Raw genomic sequence first — 11,172 nt, forward strand, 5'->3', positions numbered from 1 at the left:
CTCCCTTCAGAGCCCTCTTCCCTATGATTAGAGAGGCTGCTCCTGAAGCCACTTGTCTTGTCCCAGGGTGCTTGGCAGATAGGCTGCTTCTATACAAATGGACAATGGACACAAAATATATAAAAACAGAACTTTGACCTATAACCTGCAGGGAACCAATCCCCTCGTCTATTATAAATAACCCTTGAAGCTTCCTGATGCTAAGCCAGACTTTCAAGAGGCTGGATTGTCATCTCCAGTAACAACCCAGGAAGCTAAACAATAATTTCTGTAATAGTCAGTTCAAAATGTCCAAGACTTGAGTAGTAACTGACAGATTCCTTTTTGTCCTTGCTTCCAATTTTGGATAGGAGAAAGCCACCTATGCACCCCTAAGCAATCCCATAGGAGGCCTGATAGCCTCAACCAGGGCATACCTGAAGTCTTCCCTTTGTACCCCCCTGTACTCCTCTGCCCGTCCTTGGGTCTCTTCACATGCAAGTGATGATGGCCAACTCCCATGCTCCCAAAGTCCAACATAAAAGACGTAGGCTCAGCGCCCCATAGCACAGTAGTTATGGCGCCAGCCACATACACCAAGGCTGGCGGGTTCAAACACAGCCTGGGCCAGCTAAGCAACAATGACAACGGCAACAAAAAAAAATAGTAGGGGCCTTGTGGTGGGTGCCTGTAGTCCCAGCTACTTGGGAGGCTGAGGCAAGAGAATTGTTTAAGCCCAAGAGTTTGAGGTTGCTGTGAGCTGTGATGCCATAGCACTCTACCGAGGGAGACTTAGTGAGACTCTGTCTCAAAAAAAAATAAGCCATTGCTTTTCTCATTTGGTTTGTCTTCCTTTATTTCCACAAAAGAGGAGTCAGAAAGACCAGCAGTTTGCTGGTGTTGGGGGAGTAGAAAGGATCTGGTTAAATACATCCAAGCAGGACTCTTCTCTTTCTTCTTGATTCTTAAATAATTCTGGGCTCAATTAGGTTTCTTGGGGACAAGAAATATGCTCCTTTTTGGTTTTTCCAACACGGGAAATCCGTATTGAAAAATTAGAGGACTGGGCAGTGCCTGTGGCTCAGTGAGTAGGGTGTTGGCCCCATATACCAAGGGTGGCAGGTTCGAACCTGGCCCCGGCCACACTGCAGCAAAAAATAGCTGGGTGTTGTGGTGGGCACCTGTAGTCCCAGCTACTTGGGAGGCTGAGGCAAGAGAATCACCTAAGCCCAAGAGCTGGATGTTGCTATGAGCTGTGATGCCATGGCACTCTACCGAGGGTGACAAAGTAAAGTGAGACTCTGTCTCTAAAAAAAAAAAAAGAAAAGAAAAAGAAAAATTAGAGGATCAGAAATATAAACAAAAATTAATGCTCTCCAAATGAGAAATGTAACAAGCCCACAAAGGCTATGAGAAAGACACCAATAATGTGGGACCAAGTTTGCCTTCAAAATTGGCAGCGGTTGACAGGTGTCCCTATCTGGCCACTAGATGGCGCTGTGTGCCTTGTTTCCATCTTCACCGGCAAGCCTGGGCCTGGAGGGCTTGCATAAGGGGTGGCGAGGGTGAGATCTGCAAATCCTGGGTGGAGAGCTTGCATAAGGGAGGGCAAGAGTGGGGTCTACAACCTCTCGAAGCTCTGGTTTTTGAGCCAAGGGGATGAGGCACTCTGTCCCTCTAAGGCCATGATGAAGAGGGATGGATAGGCAATGGTGTATTGGATCTAAGAAAGTGGAATCTTACCCTTAGCTCATTTTATTAAGACAGTATTTTCAGACAATTTCCTTGGGCCTGTCTTATTATTAGCTTTATTCTTTAATTTTTACTTGGAATAATGTTAAAAGTTGCAGTGAAGTTGAACTAGGACACCATGAGTATTCATACACGCATCACCTACAGTCATCAACTATTAACGTGTTGTCATACCTGCTTTTGCTCCTTTCTCTCTACCTACACATATAAATACACACACTTTTATTTTTTGCTGAATCATTTGCAAATAACTTATACATCATGACACTTCACCCCTAAATACTTCAGCATGCATCTCTGAAGAATAAAAATATCTTCACAAGTGACAACCACACAATCATTGTCAAGAAATATAACATCAAGATGATATAAGTCCACAGTCCATGTTCAAATATTCCCAATCACCCCACAAATGTTTTTTATAACTATTTTGCACCCTGATTCAGCATCTTACTGAGAACCACAAACAGGTTGTCATGCCCATTTATACACTGGCATTGAAATTTTCAAATCATGCATGTTAACTGAATAGTCTATGAAGAATATTACAAAATCTGAATTTACTCAATTGTTTCCTAAAGTTTAGAGTTAATGAAGTTTAAGTTAACTATTTTTGGCAACAATTTCACAGGAAATGCTGAATCCTTCCTGCTGCTTCCCCACCATGGGCGTACCTGATGTTGGGTCATCCTACTGTAGGTAATGCCATGTTAGGTCCCTTGGTTAAGGTGGTGTCTGTCAGATCTCTCCTTTGTAAAGGCACATTATATCCTTTGCAATTAATAGGCAACCAGTGGGGCAGTTATCTGAGAACATGCGATCATTCTGATTTCCTCCATATTTCACCCATGGGTTTAGCATCCATTGCTGATCTTGGCCTGAGTCGATTGGGACAATGACAATGGCAATTGCAAAGTAGTGATTTTTCTCTAAAACTACTGTTCTTTTTTTTTTTTTTTTTAGAGACAGAGTCTCACTTTGTCGCTCTCAGTATAGTGCTCTGGTGTCACAACTCACAGCAACCTCCAGCTCTTAGGCTTAGGCAATTCTCTTGCCTCAGCCTCCTGAGAAGCTGGGACCACAGGCACCCGCCACAATGCCCGGCTATTTTTTGTTACAGTTTGGCCGGGTAGGGTTTGAACCTGCCATCCTCGGTATATGGGGCCAAGCGCCCTACTCACAGGCACTGCTCCTAAAACTACTGTTCTTTTTGCGTTGATTACATGTTATTCTTTCGTACAGAAGAGTGTCCTCCCTTCCCCTTTAAGTATCACTATGCACTCATGGTATCTTTTTTATTCCAAGTATCATTATTATTATTTCTTCTGATGCCCAAATAATCCCTAATTTGTCAAGAGGGAGTCTCATCCAGGTGGCTCCAGTGTTCCTTTGACATTTCCCTATTTGTTTAAGGGTACTTTCTTACTTCCTGAAAAAATGAGATATTCCAGTCTTCTCTGGAACTTTCTAAATCCAAACCCTGATTCCCTTTAGTGGAAACTGACATTTAGAAACCAAGATCTAGGTGTGCCCCTCACTACCGAGGCGTCACTGCTTCTCTGCCCAGAGATCAGACACAGCTATATATTGAGGATGAGTGCATTGTGATGCTTCTAATTCACACCTACCACGCAGTTTTTTCCCTAATCTTTCCATAACTCACATTTTTATCATGCTTTACCTTGCTATTTTAATCTGTTAAACAAGTGGTTTAAACCAGATGATATCTAGGTCACTTCTGGACCCAGGAATTTTGCTGGCTTTTGGTTCTGCTAAGAACAGTGGCCTCCCATGAGGAGGCTTAAGGTAAGCATGACAGTCAACCCAGCAACAGACAGAGAAGAAGGTCACTGCGTGGCCAAGTTGAAGAAGGCTGCGCAGGGCCCAGGCTGCACCTCCTTCATGGTCATAGAGACACACCCAGGTTTTGTGGGTAAGAGCCAGACAGCTGGACCTGAAGCTAGTGGGTCCTGGTTGCAATCTAATTTTTTCCACTTAACCTGTGTGGCCATTATGGTCATTTGATATTGAATGGTTTGGATGCAAACTGAAATAGCAGCCAGAAGTTAAGGTGAAAGGAGGCTGGTTTTGGTTTTTACACTAACAACAAACCTCAGGCATCTATGTAAAGTCTTATAACTAAAACTCTGCAGGACCATCAAAACTAGAACAACAGAAAAGAGATTATTATCATGACATGAGCCAATAGTGGCACAAATGAACTAGGCAGACTTGGGAAAAGGCTCAGATGTTGCTGTCCCTGTAATAGCCACCTCCTTGATTCATCCTCTATATCCTCTGAGCTGGAGCTTCAGCCCTGAACTATATGTGGAGCTTGGCCTCAGGTTCCACATGGGTCCTGGGCAAGTGGCAGAGGAGGTAGGCAGAGGAGCTCAGATTCTATCCAGCTCAAGTCCCTTTATATTAACCTGCCCACTGATTCTGTGAGGGTGTACTGACCCTGTCCGAGGGTCACCTTCCCTGCTGTAGCCAGCAGCATGGCCAACTAGCCTTAGTAACAGCCCCTGGCCCCTGCTGCAGGGCCCTACCTGGCTGCCTCTGTGGCTCATCATCATGCCCACTTTGCAGTAGACACTAAATAACTGTGAGCTGAAGAGAATCAAGCCACTGAGACCTGCCACCTGTCCATTCTGAAACACCTCTTACCTGGTCAATCATCCCAAAATATCAAGATCTCTCCCACCTCTACTCGGCCTTCCACAGAGGATCTTTCTCCTGCGACCTCACATCTCCCTAGTCTGCCTTCAAGCCCCTTCCAAACTTTATGTCTCCCTGTCTCCTCCACTACCTCTCCTACCCACCCAGAGCAGTGACTGATTTCTAGCGATGCCTGCTGGTAGGTGGTTTGTGGGATTAATTTGCTTAAGGTAAAAGAAATGTGGGTGAGGCACACTCCCAGAGCAGGGGATTCAAGGCCAAGGAGAAACTGACAGTCAAGCACAGAAACTGCTTGTTCCTAAATGAACCATCAGGGTCAAAGAGTGGGCCTAGCACTGATATTCACAGGAAGGCTTGTGGGCCAAGAGGTGTGGCCTTGTTGGTAAGTGACTCACCCATGTATCAAAGGGACTGCCAGGGTTCTCCGGGGCTGCAGATGCTCCCCCTGGATTATGGGTTGTTATGGAAACAGAAAGGGCTGATATAGAAGGAAATGTGAGAAACACAAGGTGAGTTGGCTTTGGGGCTAAGAGAGCTCTGCAAACACCCCTGAGAGCCAGTCTCCTCTGGATGGTGGTGTCATGAGGCCAGCAAAGGACCCAAGATTCTGCAGACAGGGCAGTCTCTGTGCACACTCCATCCTGCAACCACAATGATGGGGAAACACACTCCCTCTCACTTCTGTTCCCTGCCCTGTTGTCCTTTTTGCTGCAGTTCATCACTCCCTCCCTCCCATCTACATCCTGTTACTCCTGTAAGTCCTGGGTCAAGGATCACCTTCTTCACCCCCAACTAAACCTGTTACCGTAATATGCCAGGGGTGCCATCTTTTTCTTTTCTTTTCTTTATTTTTTCTTTTTTTAGACAGTCTCACTCTGTTGCCCCAGGCTAGCGTGCTGGGACATCATAGCTCACAGTAACCTCAAATTCCTGGCTCAAGTGATCTCCCTCAGCTTCCTGAGTAGCTGAGACTACAGGTGTGTATAGGTTACACACCTGTGAAAAAAATTTTTCAATTTTTTTTTTTTTAGTAGAGATTGGGGTCTTTCTCTTCCTCATGCTGGTATCAAATTCCTGAACTCAAGCAATCCTCCCAACCAGCCTCCCAGAATGCTAGGATTATAAGTGTGAGCCACCAAAACTGGCCAAGGGTTGCCATCTTGTTTAACTTGTGCTCAAACATTCAGCAATGTTTTCTTGAGTGCTGCTATTTGTAAACCATTCTGTCAGACTTGGGAGGATATAAAGACACAGATGCAGAGGGAAGGGAGATAGGAGTGTGAGTGTGTGTGTGTGTGTGTGCACACCCATCTGGCTGCCCTAATGCACAGGTCTCTGATCTTCACAGACACAAATGATGTTGACCACCCAACCAAGAAAGGACACTTGTAGGGAAACCTCCCTTGATGTTCTATCAGAAGAAAATCACCAATAAGAAACAAGTGGCTGTTTGTCCCACTGACTTCCTTGGGCACAAGAAAGAGGAGGAAGCAGATGTCACCAAAGCCAGAGTTCTTTCTAGGTCTCACACCCTCTGCATTTCTGTAGCACTGATATCTGCTAAACTGAAGGCTGGAGGGAAGTGGTAAAAAGCAGAAGTCCGAGGACATGGCAACATGCTTAGAATACAGACATGCTTGTGAAATATTTCTGGGCTGGATGGAGGTTGAAAATCATCTAAGATTTCTACCTGGTTTTGGACTGGTTTGAAAACTTTCATTAGCAAAAGTCATTTTCTTGTCTCTGCAGAGACATTACAGGGTGCCCAGGTGTTCACAAAATAACAGAGAAAAGGAAAAAGAACACAGAGTTATAAAGATGTCCATACGCTTGACATTGAATCCAGCTCAGTAAGCCCTGAAGTCCTCGTTACTATTTGTGTACTATTTGCAGGCAGAAAGACAATAAACTAGGTTAAGAGGGAGCTGAGCCAATAAACCCATGAAGGCTGAGCTGCACAATCAAAGGCAGCTGCTTGTTGAGAGCCCCCCAGTTCAACAGAGCAGTGGTTACACCACACCCACCTTTGCACAAACACATGGAGAATGTGCTCATATTTGTCTTCAAGTAAGAGCCCTTTAAATTTCAAGCCAAATAAAAAGAGGTACCACTTCCCCCCAGAAGACACATTGTAATGATTTCAGAAACTTGTTTTCCCAGCCAGTATTAGGGACTGGGATCATTTCAAGAAGGATTAGCTAGGTTTGACGCCCATAGTTCAGTGGTTAGGGCACCAGCCATATGCACCAGAGCTGGTGGATTCGAACCCAGCCTGTGCCTCCTAAACAACAACAAAAAAATAGTTTGGTGTTGTGGAGAGTGCTTATAATCCCACCTTCTAGGGAGGCTGAGGTAAGAGAATTGCTTGAGCCCAAGACTTCGAGGTTGCTATGAGCTGTGACACCATGGCACTCTATTGAGGGCAACATACTGAGACTCTGTCTCAAAGAAAAAAGGAAGGATTAGCTATATTTAAGGGCAAGTGGTTCATTACAGAGAGTGATGTGTAAGAAAGATCTCCTTCTCTGGTGATGGAGGCTACGTCCAGAAGGGCAATGAGCCTCCTTTACACAATGCTTCTTGGTGACACTAGCCATAAAATGTCACTGTGAATGAGGCACCAGGGCACAGTGACATCTCTTATGTTTTTATGTCAGCACAACCGTATTTTTGTAAAAAAAAATTGTTAAATGAAGAGCTTGCATTTACAGTGCCTTTAGCTTGGCTTTGAACCTCAGGAGACACAGGCCGGCACCCTGACCCAGCACAGACACAGAAAAGATTCTTGGTACATAGGTGTGCCTCTGTAAGATGTTGCCAGGTTGAAAGCACCTTGCTAGAGTGAAGCTCTAGTGGTAGTCCTTACTAGGTTTCCACTGACCCTGTAAGCCAAATTCAAAGCTCTTATTTCTGGGTTCCCAACTCCTAGTTTCTGTCAATTGGTCAGAGCTTCACTTACTGAGTAACAACCATCCCTCGGGAGGCTGTAAATCCCTGGAGGGACAAACTACAGCTCAGTGACGGCATGGAAGACACAAAAAAGGCAGTTAACAGATGTCCACTGATGCACATGTTAAAACAGGGGAAAATACATAGAAAGCGCACACTATCTGGATGACGGGCACACTTACAACTTTGACTCCAGCTGTTCAAAAGCAATACGTGTAGCCAAAACATTTGTACCCCTGTAAAATCCTGAAATTAAGAAAAGGAAAAAATAATTGAAGAAAGAAAAAACCCTCTAGAATATGTGAATTTGTTAATTCTTGATTCATGTGGGTCACTTGGAAAGTTTTGAGACAGACTATGTTATAGTCCCTTATTTCAATTCCAAGAAACACAACTGACAGCATCCTTTCTGAGTCATCCATGAAAGTTCCAGTATGCTTGGCTTGTCAGTGCTGCAGGGAGGGCTTCATTCATTTATTTCTGACTGCAAAGATTTTATGTTTCTTGATTTTTGTATATCTCAAAACTTTCATAATGACCCACATATAAACCCCACACCTCTTTCATTTTTATTTTTTGGTAGTTAAGCATATATTCCTGGGATGGTGCCACCTTCTGGTTGAATCAGCCAGCAAGACAAGAGCTACATTCTGATATTGCAAACAAGAACAACAAAACAGTCAGAAAGCTGTGAAGTTAAGAGGTCTTATAAAAATGAACAGACTCACTCAAAGGCCTGAGGAACAAGCCAAAAGAACCCTAAAAAACAAAGATACTCAGTAAAGGCATGTGACAGCTTGTCCCAGGCCATCTGAACAATGCCAACAACTGCAGACGGGAAGAGACAATGGCTGCAGACAGCAGTCTGTGCACCAAGCTGGAGGGAAAATATCAAATGTTCTCCAGAAACCCAGGCTTCAGAAGGGGCCCTGAGAGATAGGGACTCTGTGACAGAATCAGCAATGCTGGAGACAGCAGCTCTGTCCTATCCTACAGAAGAACAAGAAAAGACAGCCTTATTTTTGTTCCCAGGAGAATTCTTCAATGCAAGTCTCCGGAACACCTACCTCTCACATCCCTGCACTCTGGGAAAATAGGGGTAGGCTCTCAAGGAAAGAAGGGGCATTTAAAAAAAATTTTGGATTAAAATGAGGGTATAGACTTCATGCCGCTGCAGGCAGCCCCCGGACTGATCCTGCCAAGTTCCCCACTCTGGGGCTTGTAGGCACTCCATGCCACCCTGCCAGGACTGATCCAGCCACCGCTTTCCCTGTGCCACCATGGGCCGCCCCCCAGGACTGATCCAGCCGCATGTTCTGGGCACCCCAGGCCTGGCATCCAAGAACTGTGAGAGAACGGCCAGTCATTCAGTGGAGAGGGAACCACACTGGAGAGGCGGTACCCTGAGGTGAAGAGCAACAGCCACAGCAGCTAGAACAATAAGGCTCACACCCCTGAGGCTCTTCCGCACAGATATGCCCTATCTCTCTGGGCAACCAGAGCAAGCTGGCCTCTTCTCCAGTGACAGCCACTGGTGGAATGGTTTTGGGATGGTCTTCAAATGGTGCAAATTTAGTATGGGCGGAATCAGCAGAAAAACTCTGGTAACCTGAATAACCAGAGTACATCAACTCCCCCAAGGAAGGATGGGGCAGATGCAATTGAAGATCCCTTCCATAAACAGATGGCTGACATGTCAGAAATCGAGTTCAGAATCTGGATAGCAAATTAGATTAACAGAATGGAGGAAAGGAGGGAATTAGAATTTCAAATTATTCAAAAGCTATCTCAAGAATTCAATGATTTCAAAGATAAAATTACCAAAGATTACGAGACACTGAGGTAAGAGGTTGTAGCCCTTAAAGATATGAAAAATACGGTAGAATCCCTTGGTAATAGAATGGAACAGGCAAAAGAAAGTATCTTTGACACTGAAGACAAAGTTTTTGAATGCGCTTAAGCACTCAAAGATGAAGAGAAATGGAGAGCAAAAATGGATCACTCTCTCAGAGAGCTCTCGGATAATTCGAAGAAAACTAATATTCGGCTTATACAAATCCCTGAAGGTGACGAAGTTGCTTCACAAAACACAGAGGCTTTACTTCATGAAATTATGAAAGAGAACTTTCCAGACATGCAAGAGATTCTGAAATTCAGATAGCAGACAGTTTCAGAACCCCAGCACAACTCTACCCGAACAAGACATACCCCAGACATATCATAATTAACTTTGCTAAAGTTAATATAAAAGAGAAAATTCTGAAAGAAGCTAGACATAAGAAAACCATAACCTACAAGGGGAAGAATATTAGAATGATTGTAGATCTCTCTGCTGAAACCTTTTGGGCTAGAAGAGGATGGTCACTGATTTTTAATCTCCTAAAACAAAATAACTTTCAACCCAGGATCCTGTATCCAGCTAAACTGAGTTTCATTTATGATGGAGAAATTAAATACTTTAATGACAGTCACATGTTGAAGAAATTTGCCATAACTAAACCAGCTATCCAAGATAGTCTCAGACCTATCCTCCATAATGACCAGTGCAATGCTCCACCACATATGTAAACTAACACAGAAAAATTTGACCAAACTCCAACTTCCACAGTGGTGAAAGGATTAAAGATGTCCACTGGACTTTCGAAAATTTCGATACCCAAAATTATACCAGGTTTATCAATATTCTCAATCAATGTGAATGGCTTAAATTGCCCTCTAAAGAGGCACAGGTTGACTGACTGGATATAAACACTCAGGCTAGATATCTGCTGCATACAAGAATCTCATCTTACCTTAAAAGACAAATATAGACTCAGGGAGAAGGGATGGTCATCTATATTCCAGGCAAATGGAAAGCACAAAAAAGCAGGTGTTGCAATTTTATTTGCAGATACAATAGACTTTAAACCAACAAAAGTAAGTAAGGACAAGAATGGTCACTTTATGTTTGTTAAGGGTAATAATCAATATGATGAGATCTCAATGATTAATATTTATGCACCTAACCAGAATGCAACTCAATTTATAAGAGATACTCTAATAGGCATGAGCAACTTGATTTCTCCCAACTCCATCATAGTCAGAGATTTTAATACTCCTTTGGCAGTGTTGGATAGATCCTCCAACAAGAAGCTTAGCAAAGAAGTTTTAGATTTAAACTTAACCATTCAGCATTTGGCTTTCACAGACGTCCACAGAACATTTCATCCTAACAAAACTGAATACACATTTTTCTCATCTGCCCACAACTCCAAAATCAACTACAGCTTAGGTCACAAGTCTAACCTCAGCAAATTTAAAAGAATAGAAATTATTCCTTGCATCTTCACAGACCATCATGGAATAAAAGTTGAACTCAGCAACAACAGGAATCTGCAGACTCATACAAAAACATGGACGCTAAATAACCTTATGCTGAATGATAGGTGGGTCAGAGATGGGATCAAGAAGGAAATTATCAAATTTTTGGAACAAAATGATAATGAAGAGATGAGTTATCAGAACCTCTGGGATACTGCAAAGGCAGTCCTAAGAGGGAAATTTATAGCACTGCAAGCTTTCCTCAAGAAAATGGAAGGAGAGGAAGTTAACAACTTTATGGGACATCTTAAGCAACTGGAAAAGGAAGAACACTCCAATTCCAAACCCAGCAGAAGAAAAGAAATGACCAAAATTAGAGTAGAATTAAATGAAATTGAAAAAAAAAGGATTATACAACAGATCAATAAATCAAAAAGTTGGTTTTTTGAAAAGGTTAATAAAATAGATAAACCTTTGGCCAACCTAACCAAGAAAAAAAGAGTAAAATCTCTA

At 43.3% G+C, this 11,172-nt stretch overlaps 1 protein-coding gene across 1 annotated transcript in view; it reads right to left on the minus strand.

Annotated features, from left to right (window-relative positions):
- The window catches only part of LRRK1 (leucine rich repeat kinase 1), a 169,544-nt gene that overhangs the window by 49,801 nt on the left and 108,571 nt on the right, over positions 1-11,172 (minus strand). The window lies entirely within an intron of this gene.

This window comes from Otolemur garnettii, unplaced genomic scaffold (assembly GCF_000181295.1).
Source record: "Otolemur garnettii isolate 467f Iridium unplaced genomic scaffold, OtoGar3 scaffold00029, whole genome shotgun sequence".
Classification (NCBI taxonomy): domain Eukaryota; kingdom Metazoa; phylum Chordata; class Mammalia; order Primates; family Galagidae; genus Otolemur; species Otolemur garnettii.